This window comes from Monodelphis domestica, chromosome 7 (assembly GCF_027887165.1).
Source record: "Monodelphis domestica isolate mMonDom1 chromosome 7, mMonDom1.pri, whole genome shotgun sequence".
Taxonomy (NCBI): Eukaryota; Metazoa; Chordata; class Mammalia; order Didelphimorphia; family Didelphidae; genus Monodelphis; species Monodelphis domestica.
Window position 1 is genome coordinate 260,136,888 of NC_077233.1, and position 22,226 is coordinate 260,159,113.

A 22,226-nucleotide genomic window follows, 5' to 3' on the forward strand; every position below is an offset into this window, starting at 1 on the left:
CTGGGGGCATTTATACTAAGCACTGAACAAGGTAAAAAAAGACTGACCTTGGCCTCAAGTTAAATCAAGGAGACAACATGCAAACGATAATGAATCAACATGTAGTGTACAAAACAAATTGGAGGAAATTAACAGAGGAGAGAAACATTATTATTACTTCTTAATTAATAATGATTATTATTAGTATTAGCATTAAGCCGGATCAGGAAATTACTCATGTAAAAGGTGAGATTTTAGCTGGGACTTGAAAGAAGCTAGGGAAGCCAAGAAGCAGAAGTGAGAAGATAGAATTCTAACATGGAAGATAGAAGTGAAAATGCTTAAGAGTCAAGAGAAAGAGTCTCTTGTTTGAAGAACAAGAAAGGGGTTCAGCATCTCTGAATCACAGAGTATGTAAGGATAAGTAAGGTGTAAGAAAAGTGAAAAGATAAGAGGAGATCAGGTAATAAAAGGCTTTAAAAGTCAGATGATTTTATATTTTATCATTGAGGGGGAAAAGGAGTCACCAGAATTGATGAGTGTGTGTGTGTGTGTGTGTGTGTGTGTGTGTGTGTGTGTGTGTGACAGACAGACAGACAGAGACACACACACACAAAAAGAGAGAAAGATGGTCAGAGCTGAAACTTAGGAAGATCAGTTTGATGGGCTGGAGAGAAGAGAGACTAGAAGTAAGGTGATTACCCAGAAAGCTATTGTAATAGTCTAGGTGTGAAGTAATAAGGTTCTGTGCTGGTTTGTGACAATATCAGAGGAAGAAAGAAGTGCCAAAGATGTATGTTATGAAAGTAAAATCGACAGGACAGATTGGATATGGATATAAATATTGGATATGGATGTAACCGGTTGGATATGGGGTGGATTGTGAGAGAGAGTGAAGTCATGGTTGATACTTTGGTTCTGAGCCTGAGCGGACTGTGATATGCTTAATAAGTAACAAGAGGGTTTCAAGGGCTAGAAAGATGTCTTGCTTTGCAAACCTTCATGCTATAGAAATGCTAAATATATTATTTTTAAATTATTATTCTTAAAATTTCATAAAAGTAAGTATTAAGTGGAGATTCAAAAGGGGAAGAAGATATGTCATAAAGACCAGGAAATAGGATAAAATGGTAATGTGTAATCTGAGTTTGTTGTCAGAGGAGGGAGGGCCAGTGGCCAGACTCAAGAATTCCACCTCAAGTGTTTTGTTTTGATTTGTTTTAAACATCGGGGAGTTAATATCTGACAGAGCAATGATTCTCAAAGGTTATGGCAGAGTTCTAAGTAGGTAGGCTTGAGGAATGTTTGGAATTTAGACATAATAAATGAATACATGTGTATAAATATACTCATATATTCATGCTTTGCCTGGCTAGTCAGAGCTTTGGAATGTAATAAGGCAAAGCAGAGTCAGAGGACCTAGAGAAGTCTGTTGGAGTTCCTGGCAGAAAAGAATTAACTGTGAGCAGAACTAATTTGTAAAGGTTTCAGGACTCAAACTCAGTTCTTCTTGCTCAGAGAACAATGACATTTCCATCACACCATACTCACTATTTCTATTACTTTTAAGTAATAATGATAATATTAAAACCTCACAGTTTTAAAATCATCTTCACATGAATTATTTCTAATGAACCTCATATCATCCGATGTTATAAACAAGGCAGGTATCCCCATCTTTTATTGTCTGATTGTTTGCATTGTGTGCAATTTTTTATAACCCCATTTAGGTTTTTCCTGGCAAAGATATTAAAGTGGCTTGCCTTTTCCTTCTCCAGCTCATTTTACAGATGAAGAAATAGACAAACAGGATTATGTGACTTGCCCAGGGTCACACAGCTAGTAAGTTTCTGAGGCCAGATTTAAACTCATAAACATGAGTCTTACTGATTCCAGGCTCAGCACTCTCTCCACTGTGTTACCTTGCAACCCTTTTACAGAAAAAGAAATTAGGACCCAGAAAGATAAAGTTCTTGCGTAGGGTCATGTGGTTAGTGACACTGGTGAGACTAGAACTCGGATCTCCTGAATTCTTGTCCAGTCCTCTCTCTTGTCTCATTATAACACTAGACACCATTGCCTGTTCTAAGACATCAGTGCCTTTTCTTATTGGTTTCTAATAAAAACTAAAGAATAAGAATCAAGTATAACCATTTTAATTCCAGAGGCCAACACTGTCCCATCCCAGGACCAACCTGAATGTAGTAAGCAGTTGGCCAAGAGAGAGTTGAACCTAGACTGCTGGTCCGGGAATGACAGCGTGGGAGAACCTGGCCTTGGTTAGCCTGGCTGGGTTGTTTTGTTTGGCATCAAACTTCTAATTTTCTTCTCATTCTGAATCAGATATGAGGACTGGATTGATTGCTGGTGAGTGCTGCCAAATGATCAGTAAATAAAGCTGTTGAATACAGTACCAGGAGAAGCAACAAGAGCTGGAGGGAACCCCAGCCTGCAATATTGTGGAAACTTAGACCAAATAAATGCAACTCTTGCTACCTGTTCTGACATGACATTTCAAGAAAGTGGGCTATACTTGAAAGCATTTGTTGGTCCATTCGTCCATGCATTCTATAAGGAAGCTGGGCTTTGGAAGAGGTGGAGGTGAGGAAGGGGAACATTTCAGGTGGAGGAACAATCTAGACAAAGGCACAAAGCTGGTGAAGGAAGTCTGTAATGGGCTTGGATAGGTAGGGTAGACCTGCCACTTGGTAAAAGAGTATTGGAACTTGGGAGAGAGGTTAGGGCTAGATCTATCCATCTTAGAGTCATCTACACAGATGACAATACACAAACCCATCAGAGATGCTGAAATCACTGCCCAGGGCACAGCTGTCTTCACACTTGGGTAGCCAGGTGATACAGTGGTTAGAGCACTGAACTTGACATCAGGAAGATCTGAGTATCTATGAGAGATACTTAATTAGCTGTCTACCCTTGGACAAGTCACTTAACTTCTGAATGTATGAAATGTAGCTATTAATAGTGCCTTCCTCACAAGATTGCTGCAAAAAAAACAAGTGATATATGTAAAATTTTCTGTGAGCTAAAAGCACTAAATGCTAATTAATATTATTACTCATGGTAAAGAATCTCCGTCAAAGCAGAGAGCAGACTAGAGTGGCATTTAGGGAAACTAATTTTGGAAGAAGGGTGAAAAATGGAAAATGGTGTGGTGTACTCATCTGCCCCATGAGTTTTAATTTTGTTTTTTCTTACCCCTCTGTACTAAACAATATGGGTGGCATGAACATTGTCTAGGACATGCTATGAGTGACTAGATGGTATGCATAATCCTAAACAGAAGTAATATAAATCAGAGGGGAAACATAAAGTTGTTCCCAGGCTTTGTAGTCTTCAGTCATCTTTGGTTGAGAATGATAGTAATAGTGCTTATTGGTACTTGTTATTCAGTTATTTCAGTTGCATCTGACTCTTTGTAATCCCATTTGTAGTTCTCTTGGCAAAGGTCCTGGAACAGTTTGCCCTTTCCTTCTTTGGTCCAATTTATGAATGAGGAAACTGAGGCAAATGTGGTTAAGTGACTTGCCCAGGGTCACACAGCTGGTGTCTGAAACCATATTTGAACTCAGAAAGTTGAGTCTTCCTGACTTTAGAACCAGGCATTCCACTGTGCCACCTTGTTGCCTGCTTATTGGAAGACACTCCTACAGAGGCAATCAGTTAATTGATTGATAATGACAATGCCTGGTGAGCAGATCCTAGCTTTTGCTAATGAATGCAAGACCAGGTAGATTTATAGAGGTATGGTCCCCAGTCCCGGAAGTAAAAGTAAGATGAAGAGTTTGGAGGACTTGTTTTTGTATGGATTTATTATACAATATATTTATTTATTTTAGTTTATCATAGAAAATGTATTTCAGTCACTATCTAACTTTAGCACAAGATATTAGAGTTAGAATGGACTTTAGAGCTTATCTCATCTAACTTTCATAGACGGGAAACTGAGTCCCAGAGAGATAAAGGAACTTGTCCAAGGTCCCAAAGGTAGATAATAGCAGAGTCAATATTAGAATCCAGATTCTTCAACTCTTACTCTAGTGTTTTTTCCTATTAGTGTTTGTCCTCACCAAGTCCGTTTAATCTTTCTTGTCTCTCTTTTCACATTGTCATACTGTTAGTGTTTACCTAGAAAAAAATACTGTTATTAGAATTTTTTTATTTAACCTTCTCCATTGAAAGCAATGAGTATGCTTTCCATTTTCCACCAACTATTCTAGTACTTCAGTATAATGCTCTAAATGGACTGGCCAGGACTATACCACTAAAACTGATGATGGGAGATAGCTGCCTTCACAGATTTCTTTTTTAAAAAGTTTTATTGATGTATTTTGTTTTTAAATTTCAAACATTTACTGATTATTTCCACTTTGTAAAAGGTCTCTTGTAACCTAAGTAAAACAATTAAGTAAAATCAATACTACAGTGACCTCCTATCCAAGTGCATGCAGGATTCCACATCTATAGCCTTCCCTTCTCTATTAAAAAAAAACAGAAATCTATTTTCTTTCCCTCTCATTCTTTCTTGCCATATTGGGGGAAAATGGAAAAATAAATTTCTCATAACAAATATTCATAGCCAAGCAAAACAAATTCCCTCAGTGACTATACACAAAACTGGAGATGTCTCATTCTGCATCCTAAATCCATCACCTCTCTATCATGGATACCATATTTCATCATTGGCCTGCTAGAATCACAAAGGGTCATTGTGTTGATCATAATTCTTGTAGCTTTTGAAGTTGTTTGTATGCTGCTGTTGTCATTATATAAATTATTCTCCTTGTTATGGTCATTTCCTTCCTCATCAATTTAGAAATGTCCTCCAAATTGCTTATTTACTATCTGTGTGAACCTGGACAAATCCATATACTCTTTGCAACTCAGTTTTCTAACTTGTAAAAAGGCAGATAAGAAGAGAATAATCAATGAGATAATATAAATAAAACATTTTGCAACCCTTAAAATTCTACAGAAGCACAAGATTTTATGAGATCAGAGATTTAGAGCTGGAAGGGATCTTAGAGTCTCTATATTCCAACAATTTTATTGATGCAGAAATTGGGGTAGCTTAATGACTTACCCAAGGTTACATAAGCAGAAAATGAGAGAGGCATGATTTGAACCCAGGGTCTCTGACTCTTTCCAATGTTTTTCCAATAATGGGCACTATACAGGGTTCTAGCATCATCAGAGCCCATTCCTGTAAAGAATTTCCTCTCCCCAAAGATCTCTACATAAAGATTATCTTATTCCATTAAGGCTGCTCAAAAGGATGAGCCATTTCTTCAGTCTTTGGAATTTTACATTAGAATTTTATGAGTACTTTCAGATTTGGAAGTTTTCATGAACTCTGAAGGAAAGTAAACCACTTAGAAATGGCTTACACCAAAGCATAGGAGCCACAGAAGGTCGTTAAGGATTGGCTGACCAGGTTGTTGGCATTTACCAGTCTCACCTTCCTGATATATCAGTTGAAGAAAATAGGATGGTTACAGAAGGAACGTGGGCTCACCTCCACTTACGTCTGTCATGTTATGTCCCAAATCATTCTCCTAGAACTGAATATAATGACTTGTCCTACTGACTGTAGATGATTTCTCCCAGAGCCCCCAACCCTCACCCCCCACATACGCACACAGAGCATCTGCCTGGCTGGCTGCATCCCCAAGCTCTTGTGCATCTATCTCCAGATCTCATTTTCTTCCCTAGACAGGGCTCAAATAGAGAAAAACAATACAATTCCTGCACAGCACATCGTTATCATGTGATCATGCACAGGAATTACCGAGCTCTCTGCCAAAGGGAAGCATTTTTTTTTGGTTAATCATGGGGCACAATGTGCGATTAGGGTAGCTTATTCTCAGGGCTGCCTCTCTTTGTTCATTTTCATAAATAAGCCACCTAGGCAGGAGTGCAAGAGTGAGTTTCACACTCTTGTCTCTTTAGGTCTAGATTTGCATTTCCCTCCCAGAGTAGCAAGAAATTTCTCCAGGCCCTAATACAGTCACCTCTTCCTTTTCCAGCACTTCATTCCCATCCACACACTTCACAGCTATACTGGCCCACTGGCAGGAACTGGGACACCAATGCTCATTCTTCTCTCTGTGAGCCTTTGCCTGGTTATCTTCCAGTCGGGAAATGCTCTCCTTCCTTGCTTCCTTCCAGTCAGAGCCCAAATCCCACCACCCAGAGGAGGCTTTTCCCTAGTCTCCCCAGGTACTAAGCTCATCCTCCCTCAGATTGCTTCTCATACTCTCTCTCTCTCTCTCTCTCTCTCTCTCTCTCTCTCTCTCTCTCTCTCTCTCTCTCCCCCTCTTCCCTCTTCTCTCTCTCTCCCCCTCCTTCTCTCTCTCTGTCTCTCAGTCTCTCTCTCTGTCTCTATGTCTCTCTCTCTCTCTCTCTCTCTCTCTCTCTCTCTCTCTTTCTCTCTCTCCCCCTCCTTCTCTCTCTCTCTGTCTCTTTCTCTGTCTCTCTCTCTCTGTCTCTTTCTCTGTCTCTCTCTCTCTGTCTGTCTCTCAGTCTCTCTCTCTCTCTCTCCCTCTCTCTTTCTCTCTCTCTCCCTCCCTCTCTCTCCCTCCCTCCCTCCCTCTCTCTCTCTCTCTCTCTCTCTCTCTCTCTCTCTCTCTCTCTCTCTCTCTCTCTCTCTCTCTCTCTCACTCTCTCTCTCTCTCACTCTCTACGCTGTCCATACAGGGTGCTTAGCTATGTACATGTTGTCTCCTTGAGAGCAGCTTTTTTTTTTCCTTTGTATGTCCAGGTTTTAGCCCAGTCCTAGAACATAGTTAGTGTGTAGTGAATGCTAATTAACTGACTGAATTCTCATTAGAAACCTGAACTTTAAGAGCTGGCTCTGCTCTATTCATAGGCGAGTGACCTTGGGCATCCAACCTCACCTCTTGGAGATTCTGCTTCCTCATCTTCTCACAGCTGGTGTGAGGGTCAATTAAATTAAGATGCGTAAGAGGCTTTGTTTTCCAGCTGTTCACCAAGCACAGAATCTTCTCTGTTGTCTTCCTGCCTTTGTACGAGTTAGAACTCACCCTCTATCCTCATCGCCATCCCTTACCATTCTCTCTGATGCCCAGCGAAGGAGGTCCTTCCTAAGCATGGTCTTTGCCCATTCCCCCAGTCCTTAGTGGTTTCCCTTTCAGGAAAGCCCTTCACATCATTTTGTACGTTGGGTTTATTTCTATGTGTGAACGCCATACCACTCCCCTCCCAGGAGAATGGAAGCTGCTTGAGAGCAGAGGAAACTGTATCCTTTTCCCTTTTTGGATCTTTTAATGCCTCTGCACGACCGCACGGTCATGATTTGCTGTCCAGGAACTGTGTTGCTTTGCTCTATCTGAGCCTTTTCCAGGGACAAAATGAGATCTGGAGATAGATACACAAGAGCTACCATTTTGCTAGTATAATAAATACTTTACCCTTCTGCAAAACACTATGTGTGTGTGTGCGCATATAGACACATATAGACACAGACATACATGTATATATGAACACACACACAGTAGGGCTCTGTATCTGTCAGGAATACATTCCAAGACATACCATGAACGACTGAAAGCATGGATATGAGCCAACAGCTGTTGAGCGCACATATAGCATGGTTTTCTTGTTCAAGCATACATATGATGAAGTTGAATTGATAAATTAAACACATAGGAGACATTACCAACATTAAGAACAGTAACAATAAAGCACACTGTACATCATTACACAGTACTGTAGAGCAGCCTCCCCTTTTCTCTGGGGAGATGTTCCAAGGACCACTGGTGGATGCCTGAAACTGTGGACAGCTCTCACGTTACCTTTGAACACTTCTCTGAACTGTACTGTGCAGCACTGCGCTCTCTCTCAGCTCCGGCCCCTGGACTTGGCACTGTGTGGCCTCCTGCAGCCCCCCAGAAAAAGCCTTTAAAAAACTCTCCAAGTGAAAGCAAAATAATTGACTAGAGGAGAGAGATGGTGCCAGGGGGCAGACAGCTGCCACTTGGACACTGCATGCTGTTGAAGCACAGCTGTGGCTAAGGGGGGATTACTCTGTGTACATGTGTGTATACATACCCATACATATCTCGGTGTGTGTATATTCATGCATATATACTCTATATGATTTATGCCAGCTCTGAAAGTTGGAAGCAATAACTTTACTATTACCTTCATTCACAGGTTTTGTTTATTTTTTCCAACACACACACAGATACATGTCATCTCCTTTGGAACTCATAACGACCCTAGGAAGGAGTTGTTATTATTATTGTCTCTATTTTTATAGATGAGGAATCTGAGGTTGATGGAGATTGTGACTTTACCAAGGTCATATCGCTCATGCCTGGGGCAGATTTTGAATTCAGGTCAGTATTACTCTAAGCCCTAAACTCCTACCCACTGTGCCACTTGCTAATTGCTTGACGAAGTGAATATTATTATGAGCTTTTATTAGGATCATTTATTTTAAGGCTCTTGCCATACCAAGGCTCATTTCATGGACTTCAAGGGTTCAGAATAATGCCATACTGTCAATAGCACCTACCCTGTATCTGCCTATGTGCATGGCCACTTTGCTTTGTCCTGTTAAATATATAGCTTGATGATATCCCAAATGGATATAATGATCTGGTCACCCAAAGAATGACATGGAGAGGGGGACAAAAATGGCAGACGCCATCCATCTCCTTCCAACAACCCAGGTACCCAATAGAATATCACCCTGGCTAACAACAGACCTGAGGCATTTGTCCTGGATTTCACAAGCTTTAACCAGGTCCAAGATGCATAATACACCCGGGGTACCTGATTGAGGCAGATGGTGTTCTGTCTTATTGTACCCCAGAGAGAACCACAGAGATTCTATCACAGCAATCTGACTGTCTGGCTATCCCTACCTTCTACTCTGGAAGCTATCATATATTGAAGTTGAAAAACAAACGAGACATGCCATTCGCCTCCCTCTAGAGAGGCTCCCTGGATTCCTGCTAGGCTGCAGTACACCCAATCTCCCGTGCCACATGTATGGCAGAGAGAAACGGCACTATAAAGCCCCAGGGTTCGGGGCTGTGTCTTTGTCACATTGCCCTTGGTCGCCCTTTGTAAATGTAGTCTCAATATTACATCTGTCATAACATGGCAATGCAATATCCAATCTGGGTCTTTATTAGTCGCTTGGTCCTTCAGGGACAGTCATAAATCTACAGACTGACACTCCCAGAAATCCTCCCCAGTGGCAAATAGAGCAAATGGGCTTTTATTGGGCCCCAGTAATGCCAACAATATTTTCCTGGGGATGACTCCTTTTGTTCTTGAGGTAACCACTAGAGGGTACTCTGTATGTGCACATGAAATACAGAGCACATAAAGATGCGTGTATGTCTGCAGAAGCACACACATCAACACGGACGGGCGTGTATTTGTTGGGCAGATACATCTAGCTCTTTAGAGAAGGAATTAGTAAGACTGTATACAAAGAACCCAGAAACATGCACCTTTCTACAGACCCAGAAAATTGAACTGGCGGAGGCTTTTGGTGATTGATATTATTTTCTCAGTTTAACAAAGCAATGTTCCAGCCCATCAAATATATACCCATCATGCAATAGCTGGGAAACAGATAAAAAAAATTCATCAGGCAGCCAGTTTCAATTATCATGTCACACTGAATGAATGTATTTTAAAATTTTCCCTGACAAGAAAAATGTTCTAAATAGGTTCCTTCAAATTAGCTGTGAAATTCAGAAAATTCAGTATTGTATTAGACATTTGGAAAATTATTTCTCTCCTGGTCCCTGTGAATTCCCTGGCTTTAGTGAGTACAGCACCCATAAATTGTACCTTCCTCCCCGGGCATTTCTATTTGTGTGCATTTGTATAATCTCCTCTGGAGAATGACAGAGAGGAAGGTTTCCTACGGGTAGCATGTATGCATGTTCAGGTTGAGGTGGAGGGCACATCTGGGCTCCCCATCCTTTATGTACTTGGCTACTCCTAGACACACAATCAGGGAATCTTAGGGGACAGAAGGCACTTTAGTTATAATTTGATCTAACATAGGAAGAAATGGATGCCTAGAAATGCTAAGTGATTCTCTCTAAAGTCACATAGCTAGTTATTATGTATGTAACCCTTTTGTTCGAGGCTCCCTCCTAACATGAAGGGCTCAGTGTATTTAGGGTGGCTTCTCACTTGTCTGGCTCATTATCTGGCTTTTTACAGCTTCCAAACGGGAATAATATACCCTTTAACTTCTCTAAAGGCTTTCCAACTGGTCATTGAAGCCAGGATCACACCACCACCAGGCTTGTCTCAATAGCAATATGACAGGTGAAGCCATTGAGGGCCGTGTTAACACAAGTCATTGACTTTCTAATCCCCTGTCTTCATCAGGGAACTTCACTGTTGCTAGACTTCCTAGATTCATTCCCCCATGGCTAGCATATCCTCCTGCTTTCTACTCTTCCCATCCCTGGGATACTATTCCCACTCAACTCCTGTTGAATAAAATACTCTTCACAGTCTCAGCTATCTTCTCCCTTGTTCTCTCAACCCAACTGGCAACTGATCCAATGTCTTACTCCAGAACTATCCATTCCCTAAATAAATAACAAACTTTATTCTATTTAAAATCTTTTCCTTTCTCACCCCTTCCATCATTTGGTACTCATTGACACCTGCCTCCCTTCTTGTGACACTGCATCCCTGGTCATTCTTTGTAGTGCCTGCACTTTCCCTTCATACCATGGTCAGAGTGATGGAGTTGTAATACTTATGCCATTTTCAGACTCTCCCTGTGCTCTCATTGCTTGGTGACCTCTCTTCCTTCGAATTTCATTCAATCTAACTTTATCACCCAAACTAAATTCTGGTCATTATTATTTACTTCCCCCTAGGACATTATCCCTCCTTTCTTAATAAATTCAGTGTTTGGATCACTATCTTTCTATCTTAATGCCTTTGAGCATTTTTGTAGACTTCAATGTACAAGTCACTATTCCCTCAAATACTCTCACTTCCTGGGTGCCCATTCTACTCAGCTGCCATGAGCTATTCCTTCACTCTCCCATAGCTAACCCAAAGGATGACCAAATCCATGTTTTACTTTAATGTTCAAGATCTCTAGAGAATGCTCTTTATTTGATCATAGCAGTTTATCTTCACATTTCATCCTATGTCTCACTCCTCTTAAACCTCTCCTTTGTCCCCACTGTGAGTTCTAATCCTTTCATACCTCAAAACAGTTCCAGGTTCTTCACATCTGCTCTGGCTATATTCTCCTCCATTCCCAGTTTTGACCTCTTGGTGAACCAGTTCAACTTCACACTATTCTTTACTCTTGCATCCCTTATTCCTTTTTCATCTTGCCAATCCTGACTTGCCAATCACCAGTCCTGGATAACTCCCATCATTCCCCACCTCCACCCCTTCTTATGTGCTACTGAAAGCAACTAGGGGAAAATACAGCCTGAGCTGATTATGCTAGTTAATTTCACCTTATTATAACAAGGTAATAATATGCCTCCCCTCTAATTGATACCCTATCATATGCACTGTTCCAAACCTTTTTTTTCTCTCTTCAAGTCTACCATGCAGCATCTTCCTCTCTCTTCTTAATTCAGAACCTTGCCTCATAGTTTATTGAAAACATTGAGAGCATTTGCAAAAAGATCCCACTTCTTTCCTGGTTCAAATCTGGCCTTAGCTACTTCTAGCTGTATGACTCTGGGTAAGTCACTTAACTTCAATTGCCTGACACGTACTGCTTCTGCCTTGGAACTGCATGTCCCTCTGTTATTGTCTCCTACTATCGCCTCCTTCATTCCAATCTGATATTGAGCTGGTCTTTCTGCTAGTAAAGTTCAGCCTTTCTATACACACATGGAATCTCATCCCTTTCTGTCTTCTCCAATTGATTATCCCCAGTGTTATCTCTATTCTGTCTCTAATCTTCAATCTCTGTCTATCCAATGTCTCCATCTCTGCTGACTATAAACTTGTCCAAGTCTCCCAGAGCATAAAACAAAACAAAACAACACAACGACAACAACAGCAGTAGCAACCGCAAACCCTAATTAGATTCTACCATATTTGTCAGTTATCGTCTGATATTTTGACCCTCCTCCTCAGGTAAACTCCTTGAGAAATATCTCTAAAATTGGTGGCTATGTTTCCTCTTCTCTCCTCTTTGAAACCCTCTGCAATAGAATTATTAACATCATCACTCAACTGAAACGGTTCTTTTCACATTTAGAAATCATTTGTTAATGACCAGAAATAATTGTGTCATCGTGATCATCATTCTTTCCCTTTTTGCCACATTTTGCTCCGTTATCCATATACTCTGTCCTCTCTCGATTTTTTGACTCTACTCATTCTTGGTTCTTTTCCTATCTCTCTGACCCTTCCTCCTTAGTCTCTTTCACTGGATATTTATTCATGATAATTCAACTAACAGTGAATGTGGAACAAGGTTAGAGATAAAAGGTAAATATTTAACAGCCAAATCTTGAAAAATAAAAAAGTACACAACCACTTTCTTAAATCTATACAATCATCAAAACAGTAAATTAAACCCCAATTTGTAGTATTTGCCAAGTATGAGCAACCTCTGTTATACCACTGCCCAGGACTTTAACATGATCCCTTTAATCTTTCTTTATCATTTGGTGCTCTCATTAGCTCTCAAGGGTATAATTATCATCTTCATGCAGATCTTCCAAATTTCTCGCCCAACCCTATAATCTCTTCTGAGTTCTACCCCTATGTTGTTGGAATCTTGAACTTGACTTGCCCAAAATGAACTCGTTATCTTTTCCCTCATGCCCTCCCCTCTTCTTGACTTCCCTATTATTGTAGATGATACTACCACCCACCTCTCATACTCTAGACATCACTGTCAACTCATTTGTCTCTCAATCTATATATACAATCAGTTGCCAAATCTTGTAATTTCTTTCATTTCAATGTATCTTACAAATAGTCCCTTCTCTCCATTCACACAGTCACAACCCTAGTTTAGGTCCTCATCCCATTTCACTTGGACCACTGCATTAGCCTTCTAATTGTTTTCTCTACTTTCAATCTCTTACCACTCCAATTCATTCTCCACTTAGTTACCAAAGTGATTTTTCTAAAGCATAAGTCTGACCATGTCACTCCCCTATTCAATAAACTTCAATGACTCATTCTTAACACCAGGATCAAATATGAAGTGTAATAGTTAAAGAATTGTAGAGGATTGAAGGGGGTACTGGGAATAAGGAAGGTTTTATAACAGGGAATGGAGGGGTTGAAGGGGCAGAGAGAATTTGGCTGCTGGTGAGGTAAAAGGAGAGAGATGCCCCTTCCTGAGAGGCTATTTTTGAAAATTGGTGTTCCCAGAAATGGACCACCTATGACAGCCTGAGGGGATGTCTTCTCTATGGATTGATGTTGAAGATACCCCAGAGCAGGTAAGCACAGACCCCCCTGAGGGACAAACCTCCCCCCAGACCAAGGTTGCCCAGCAGGGGTCCAATGAGGACCATTTATAGTTGAATGGCTGTCCTGATGTTCTGTTCCCTCTATGTCCCCCTGAAATGTTAGTCCTCTTATCTGACTGTGGTTATTTAAATAAAGATGAATTTTAATAACAAATTTGGATTGGGGAAGTATCAGGGAAGCGGGAAGAGGGGTTCCCTAGTTTGGGTTTGAGTCTCTCTCAGCTTTCAAGCTGAGGTCAGGCCTCACAGCCTGGTGGAGGGTTTCTTTTATTCCTGTCTAATTTTCTTAAGTTCAAAGTCTTAGCAGTAGACAGCAAGAGGAAGAAAAGTTCTGACTTTCAGAGCTGGTTGGGCCTGTCTCTTCAGGCTGATGCCCCTAAAGACCAGCCTTACAGTCCAAACTGCTGCCCTTAAATCCTTTTGTCCAATAACACTATCACAGGATTCCAGGTAGAGCACACAGTTGGGAAAATCAGGAATAGAGGAACTTCTATCCAGAGACGGGGAGAGAGGCTCCTTCCAATTGAGGGCCAAAACAGAGTATTGGGAGACCAACTGTCACTCTCCAAGTGCCCCTCTCCAACACTAACTGTCTTTCTTGTCAATATCTTCTCTAACATTCCAACAGCTATTTGTTCCACCAGAGTGGCAGAATGTCCAGCCACTTGCTCCAGAACTTGCTTCAGTTTTCCTTTCCACAGAAGTCCTTTGACATTTGATGCTCTTCACAATCTGGCCCTTTCCAGTCTTTAATCTACTATTCTATTTATATTCATGTATTCAAAACTTGCTAAGTAGGTGTTGCTAAGCACAGAACAACACAACTCTCATCTCCATACTTTTATACTGGATATTCTGCTTGGCTGGAAAGTTTTCTCCTCCCATTCTTTGGCATTTAAATTCTTCTCTTTTTATTTATTTAGAAAACAAACAAACAGACAAACAAACAAACAAAAACCCTTCCCTCTTAGAATCAGTACTGTGTATTGGTACCAAGGCAGAAAAGTGGCAAGGGCTAGGCAATGAGGGTTAAGTCACTTTCCCAGGGTCACACAGCTGGGAAGTGTCTGAGGCCAGATTTGAACCTAGGACTTTCTCTCTCTAGGTCTGGCTCTCAATCCTCTGAGCTACCTAGCTGCCCACACTCTTGGCTTCTTTCATTCATTTTATTTATTATAGAAAATAGTATTTAATTAGTTATTTTAGAAGATTTTTTCCATGGTTACAAGATTCATGTTCTTTCCCTCCCTTCCCTCCAACCCCCTCCGGTAGCTGACATGCAATTCCACTGGGTTTTACATGTCTCATTGATCAAGACCTATTTCCATGTTGATGATGTTTGCACTAGGGTGATTGTTTAGAGTCTACATCCCCAATCATATCCCTGTCATCCCATGTGATCAAGAAGTTATTTTCCTTCTGTGTTTCTACTCCCACAGTTCTTTCTCTGGATGTGGATAGTGTTCTTTCTCATAGATCCCTCTGGGTTGTTCAGGATCACTGCAATGCCACTAATGGAGAAGTCCATGACATTCAATTGTACCACAGGGTATCAGTCTCTGTGTACAATGTTCTCCTGGTTCTGCTCCTCTCACTCTGCATCACTTCCTAGAGTTTGTTCCAGTCTCCATGGAACTTCTCCACTTTATTATTCCTTTGAGCACAATAGTATTCCATTACCAACACATACCACAGTTTGTTCAGCCATTCCCCAATTGAGGGGCATCCCCTCATTTTCCAATTTTTGGCCACCACAAATAGCGCAGATATGAATATTTTTGTACAAGTCTTTTTCCTTATGATCTCTTTGGGGTACAAACCCAGCAGTGCTATGGCTGGATTAAAGGGAAGACAGTCTTTTAGCGCCCTTTGGGTATAGTTCCAAATTGTCTTGGCTTCTTTTAAAACGTTTCAAACACTAGTTCTTTTAGGAGGTCTTTCCTGGTCCTCTTGGAATCTAGCACCAACCCCTCTAAGGTCACCTTCTTTTTAAAAAAAGAAAACAAAACTTTATTTTTACCCTTTCCTTCTGACTTAGAATGAATACTAAGTATTGGTATCCAGGCAGAAGAGGAGTAAAGGCTAGGAAACTGGGATTAAATGACTTGCCCATGATCACACAGCTAGGAAGTATCTCAGGTCAAATTTGAACTCAGAACCTTCTATCTCCAGGACTGAGCCACTTAGCTACCCCTCAGATTACCTTCTATTCAACTCTATATTTATATCCTATGTTCCAGTTTAAGTGTTATCTTTCCCTTTACAATGTAAACTTACTGAGGGAAGGGAGTTTTTGCTTTTTTCTTTGTATCCTTAACACTTAGTATCTGGTGTATAGTAAACACTTAAATACTTGTTAATGGATTGAAACAAGCTTATATATTCTTTCTTGGAGCTGTTGGCCTTGCACACAGGAGATTTCCCAGGAGGAAACAACCTCTTCCTAACAGTTATAAGCAAGTGTCCTCACTTTTGTGTTTACTTGTCATCATAGTTTGATGCATTTTATTCTCTAGCACCAGGGTAGGGTGCCTTCTGCCCATATCAGTCTCTCTCCTCCGTCTTCAGGGCTTTTTCACTTTGAACTTATTAAAAAAATACGTGTGTATGTCTATATGCCTATAGATAGATATTTGGTAACTATTTTAATGTAATTGATTTCTTTCATATTCCTATGTATTTTTTCATGCATTTAAAAATGTTATCCTGAGAAAATATCCATAGGCTTCAGCAGATTGCCCAGAAGGGTCCATGCCACACACACACACACACACACACACACACACACACGCACACACACACACACACACCACACACACACACACAGATCTGGCTAGAGGCTCAGTCACTATTAAATGTCTCCTAATCCATTGCACTCTCCTGCCATCATTTAAATTACTACTCATGGTTGGTTCCTGAAATATCTAAGGGAAGGATGAGAGTCGGCCACTCTGAGATTGTGAGCCTCTCCAGGGTGGGCACCATCTTTTGTGATTCTTTATCATCCCAAGCTCAGCACAGTGCCAGGTACAGAGTAGCCATTTACTAAATGCTTATTGACCGAATGATTGACTCCCCCAGTATTATGATGCATGGGAGGGAGAAAAATTTCTAGACTTTGCTACATGTATATGAACAGATCTGGATAAAAATGGCATTTCTTTGTTTTCTTCGAAAGACTCCGGGCTTTAGAGATCTGAAGGGGACAACTCTGAAGTCACCTACCTTGAGAACCAATGACCTTCAGACAAACAAACCAACAAGCGAAATAATTAAACTGTGATTCTGTCCATGATAAACTGACCTGGAACAGAGGCATTTTTTGCAAATAAGAGAATCTAAACTGGTCCATCCAATTGTGACTAAAGCTTACATTTACCCTTTTTCAATTGTTTTTTTTTTAGATTCAGCCAAACAATTGGACGGAGGCAAAAATCATTATTCTATTTGTAAGGGAGTAGTTCTCATTCTCCCCTCTGGATGGTGGAGGCAGGCGGCTGTGCACCTGGAGCAGTCTTATTCAAGCAGCCAGACTGTCTCTCCGACCTTGGTAAGCTCAGCCAAAGTCACTCTTTCTCCCAAATCTCCATGATTCCTGTCTGGTGTGCATGGCAAATCCCAATACCTTAACAGTAAACAAGCTCCTTGCTCTTTTCTGATGCCTCTTTGTTTCTAATAAATGTTCACACTCATTTTCAATTCTTCTGTGATAATAGGGTGAAATAAAAAATATGCTCACCTTGAATTCAGAAGCCATAGTCGCTCTCATGCTAACGAGTTGTGTGACCTTCCTGAGTCTCAGTTTCTCCCTCTATAAAATGGGAGTAACTATACCATCACTACTGACCTTCCAAAGTCAGTTGTTTTGTAAATACCAGTGTCTTATGAAGCATTGGATATAGTTTTCTCCTTTTCTGTCCCTCCAATATGGCCTTGGAGCAGTTCCCTGAAAGATAGCCCTGTGCTTTGTACTTGCATGAAGGACTTCTATTTAGTTGGGTCCAAATACCTTTGGGAGATATATGAAGAGAAAGGGCCTCCTTTGAGTTCCTGGAGATCAGGAAAAGTATAGTCTAACTCACATATCTGTTCCTCACTCAGAGGGATGCAGTCCACTAATGAGCTATTTCTTTCTTTCTACTACCCCCGCAGGAGTCTTTTCTCCACATGTCTTTCGCAAGAGTGTCTACAACCAAATACTGTAGATTCCTTATAGAAAAATATGGCGGAACCCTCCACATTCTCTTAGCCAATCAGGTGTCATTTTCTCCCTCTCTTACACAGTACCCAGTTCAGGGCTGTCCTACAGGAAATTACCCCAAATCCACTTGGACGGGGCTGGAGCTACAAATAAAAGTAGGAATGATGATTTTTACCCTGAATAGAATGGAAGCTTTTAGTTATAAACATTCTAAATATTTCTATATATGAAAAGAATGAAGTTGTGGCTAAGATGAACCTCTTCCAAATTATTAACCATACATATTTCTCACTGCTAAGGCATGTATTCAGAAATACGAAAATCAGACTTGTTGTTCAGTCATTCCAACTCTCTGTGACCCCATTTGGGGTTTTCATGGAAAAGATATTGGAACTGTTGACCATTTCCTTCTTCAGCTCATTTTACAGATGAGGGTCTGAGGCCAATAGGGTTAAAGGATTTGCCCAGAGTCACCCAGCTAGTAAGTGTCTGGAGGAGATTTGAATTCAGGAAGATGAGTCTTCCTGACTCCTGGCCTGACACTCTCTCTACCTAAAGCAAGACATACTATGACTATTTGTAAATTTATGAATTAACAGGAAATAATTCTGAAACAAATCTTCTCTGTTAACTAATGCTGGCCAGAAAGGAATTAAGTTCAATAGATTGCCCTTGTTCCACAGAGCTAAAATATTGTTTCTAACCTCATTGCTGCTTGTAGAGCATACTTTAATCTTTCTGTTTGCTTTATTTGCAGTTGTCACAGATCCTGTTTTGCTGCCATTTATAAGAGGAAAGCATGTGGTGCAGAAAAGCCCTTTATTTTGTTGGTCTGATGAGAAATTGAATCAAATGCAAAGACACCAACAATTCAGCAAGTTCTCCTCTTGCACTATAATGTGGAAATTTAAAAATTCAATAGAAAAACTTGTTTAGGGGAGAAGAGATTTGTTTCAGGAAATTATTTTGCAAATGAAAAATAGGAAGATCAGCCTCTGTTTCTCACATTCGAAGAATATGCTGCCCATCATATGTATATATCTGTACATGTATATAAGATTGAATATCCATAAGTTGTCTCTCTTTGCCTATAGGTGTCTGCATATGTAAATATGTAAGTTTCTTTCTCTTCCTTCCTTCCTTCCTTCCTTCCTTTCTTTCTTTCTTTCTTTCTTTCTTTCTTTCTTTCTTTCTTTCTTTCTTTCTTTCTTTCTTTCTTTCTTTCTTTCTTTCTTTCTTTCTTTCTTTCTTTCTTTCTTTCTTTCTTTCTTTCTTTCTTTCTTTCTTTCTTTCTTTCTTTCTTTTTCTTTCTTTCTTTCTTTCTTTCTTTCTTTCTTTCTTTCTTCCTTTCTTCCTTCCTTCCTTCCTTCCTTCCTTCCTTCCTTCCTTCCTTCCTTCCTTCCTTCCTTCCTTCTTCTTTCCTTTCTTTCTTTCTTTCTTTCTTTCTTTCTTTCTTTCTTTCTTTCTTTCTTTCTTTCTTTCTTTCTTTCTTTCTTTCTTTCTTTCTTTCTTTCTTTCTTTCTTTCTTTCTTTCTTTCTTTCTTTCTTTCTTTCTTTCTTTCTTTCTTTCTTTCTTTCTTTCTTTCTTTCTTTTTCTTTCTTTCATCAACAATCTCTCTCCCTCCCTCTTTTCCCCCCTCTTTCCATCTCCTGCCTTTCTGCTTTGTGGATGGCATAGATAGACAATCTGGGGTTTGGTCCACTATTCTCTGAGAGAGACCATGATTTCCACTTTGAGGGGAGTAGGAGAAGGTCATCTTTCCTCTGGAAAGTATATATATATATATATATATATATATATATATATATATATGCTCAATTTGGGAGATCACAAAATTCTGTTCATATGACTCTGAAATGAGCACTGCTGCTGCTTGGTAGTGGTTACACATGTTGATTTTTATCATCTTGGGAAATTCCTATATGCTATTCTGGCTAAGTTGACATATGAACAACAAAATCATCTGCTTGATTGACCGATGGTTTGGTCCAGGATGTGATCCCTCTTGCTCTGAAGAGAATTGGGGAGGAAAGCTCCACTGAATATGAATCCATAACTCGTTAAGTATATGCTTCAGTTTTTAAAGTTAAAGTCCTGCTTTCCAACTTGCCTCAGCTAACGTTCCTCAGCTCTAAAACAAGGGCCTTTGGGTTAGATGAATTCTAGGGTCATTTCCAGTTCTATAGCTATCATCCTAAGTGTTAGAAATAATAGACCCTATTCTCCAAATTTCATTCTGAAGGGTATTAGCACTGTGATCTCCCATATCAGTTTCTTAGTCCCTATCCTCAATTAATCAACATGAATTTATAGTACCTACTATTTTCCAGGAACCAGGGATACGAATATAATAAATGAAATAATTCCTACTCATAAGGAGCTTGCAGTTTAGTAGAGCATTTAAGAATAGACACATTAAATATAAAGGTAATATGTACCAATGGGGGCAGCAAGGTGGGCCAGTGGATAAAACCCAGGCAGGCCCTGGGTTACAAAGACCTTAGTTCAAATGTGATTTCAGACACTTACTAGCTGTGTCACCCTGGGCAAGCCACTTCACCCTGTTTGCCTCAGTTTCCTTATCTGCAAAAAGAGTTGGATAAGGAAATGCCAAACCTCTCCATTATCTTTGTCTAGTGAACCCCAAATGAGGTCACAAAGAGTCAGACATAACTGAACAACAACAGAAAAGAAAAATAAAATATAAACACCAATAAAAACAAGGGAAGAGCAATGTGGGATAGTAGAGTTTGAGACTTAAGATCAAGAAGACCTCAGTTCAAATCCTTCCTCAAACACTTACTTGTTGTATGACCTTAGGTTAGTAATTTAACTTGTACCTTAGTTTCCTTATATGTAAAAAGGAAGATAATGACTTCAGGATTGTTGTGAAGATCAAATGAGATAATATTTGTAAAACACTTTCCAATCCTTAATATGTTATATAAACACTAGTTCTTATTACTACAAAGTGTTTAGTTACAAGGTAGTTTAAGAAAGAGGAGACTGTCAGTTGAGGGGATTAATCCCTCATTTTTTTTCATCTTTCTAATTACCTACTTTCTATCCCCTAATTCTTTACCCAAAGAAAGGCAGAAAGCTGTGACAGTTGTTGAAGAACTGGTCATTTTGCATTATTTTTACATTATCACTTCCAACCTGGGGGACTTCCCCGAAGTGAGCATACCTCATTTCTTATAGAGAAACTGGGGGGATGGCCAGAAAAATATTGTCCTAATGGACTCATTTGGGAGAATAATGGATGTTACGAGAGGGATGGTTTCCATTCAATCCAGTTCCTTTGGATTAAGCGTTTATATGTGCCAGGCACTGTAATAAATGTTGGGTGAACCAATTCCATTCATATTTATCTGAGAGTGATTTAAGGGAGCTGATGTCATTTTAAGTCTACGTAAGGGAAGCTCAGTGGTGCTCCTGATAGGGGGAGCATGTCAGGAATAGGGAGCAGCCTGTGAGAAGCTGTGATGGCATTGTGAGCTGGAAAGCTTTAAGAAGTGGGTAATAAGGAGGCTGGTGTGAGTAGAATCGGAACTCAGAGGTGGTTCAAATAGGGGAAGTTACCTAAGTTGGAGGAGAGATCTATATGAAAAGGTCAGAACATTAGTTTTATAATGATAAGACATAGAATTAATTAATCCTTCACTCTGTTTGGAGTTTTATTATTGTGATTTTTAAAATTTTGGGTTCTTGAAGTAAAGGTGACACACTGAATAGAGTGCTGGGTCTAGAGTCAGAAGACACATTTTACTAATTTCAACTTTTTGGCTGTGTGACCCTGGGAAAGTCACTTAAACCTATATGCCTCAATTTCTTCATCTGTAAAATTAGCTCAGGAAGCAAGAAAACACCAAATGGGATCATGAAGAGTCAGACATGACCAAACAATAACAAACTCTAAATTATATGGGAGTATTCTATCATACAGAAGAAAAGGGGGGGTACATGGACAGAATATTGTATACATTTCAAACAATGCTTTTTTGTCACATGGTTTGTTTAATTCTTTTTCTTTTTCATAAGTGAGGGTTCAGAAAGAAGAATGGATGAGGAATGAATGTGATGCAGACAGAAGACATCAATAAGATATAGAAAAAAACACTAAAGGGTTGTATATTTTCTCCATAAGTCACCCCAAAAGGGGAAAGAGAGAAAATCTTAATGAGAAATGAGGCATGAGCAACATTTAGAGATTTTCCAGGAGTTCTTGGAGGGGGCAAAATCATGAGCCAATTTTGTCAATAATTTAGATAATATTGAATGAGATACATTAAAACCCTAAACAAAAGAGTTCCCAAGCCCCTTTCAGTCCCTATACACCATCCAATATGAAATGAAATACATTCTGTAGTATGCCCTTCATATGTACATATAAAATGAAGTAGCTTCATTTTTACTTCATTTTCTTTAATATAATAAGGTTGTTAAATATTTATCAGAACACAAATTAGCATGACCTCTGAATCTGTTTCTCATCAGTTTTATTCTCATTATAGTTTTTGAAAGTAATATCTACATATCATGTTGAGCT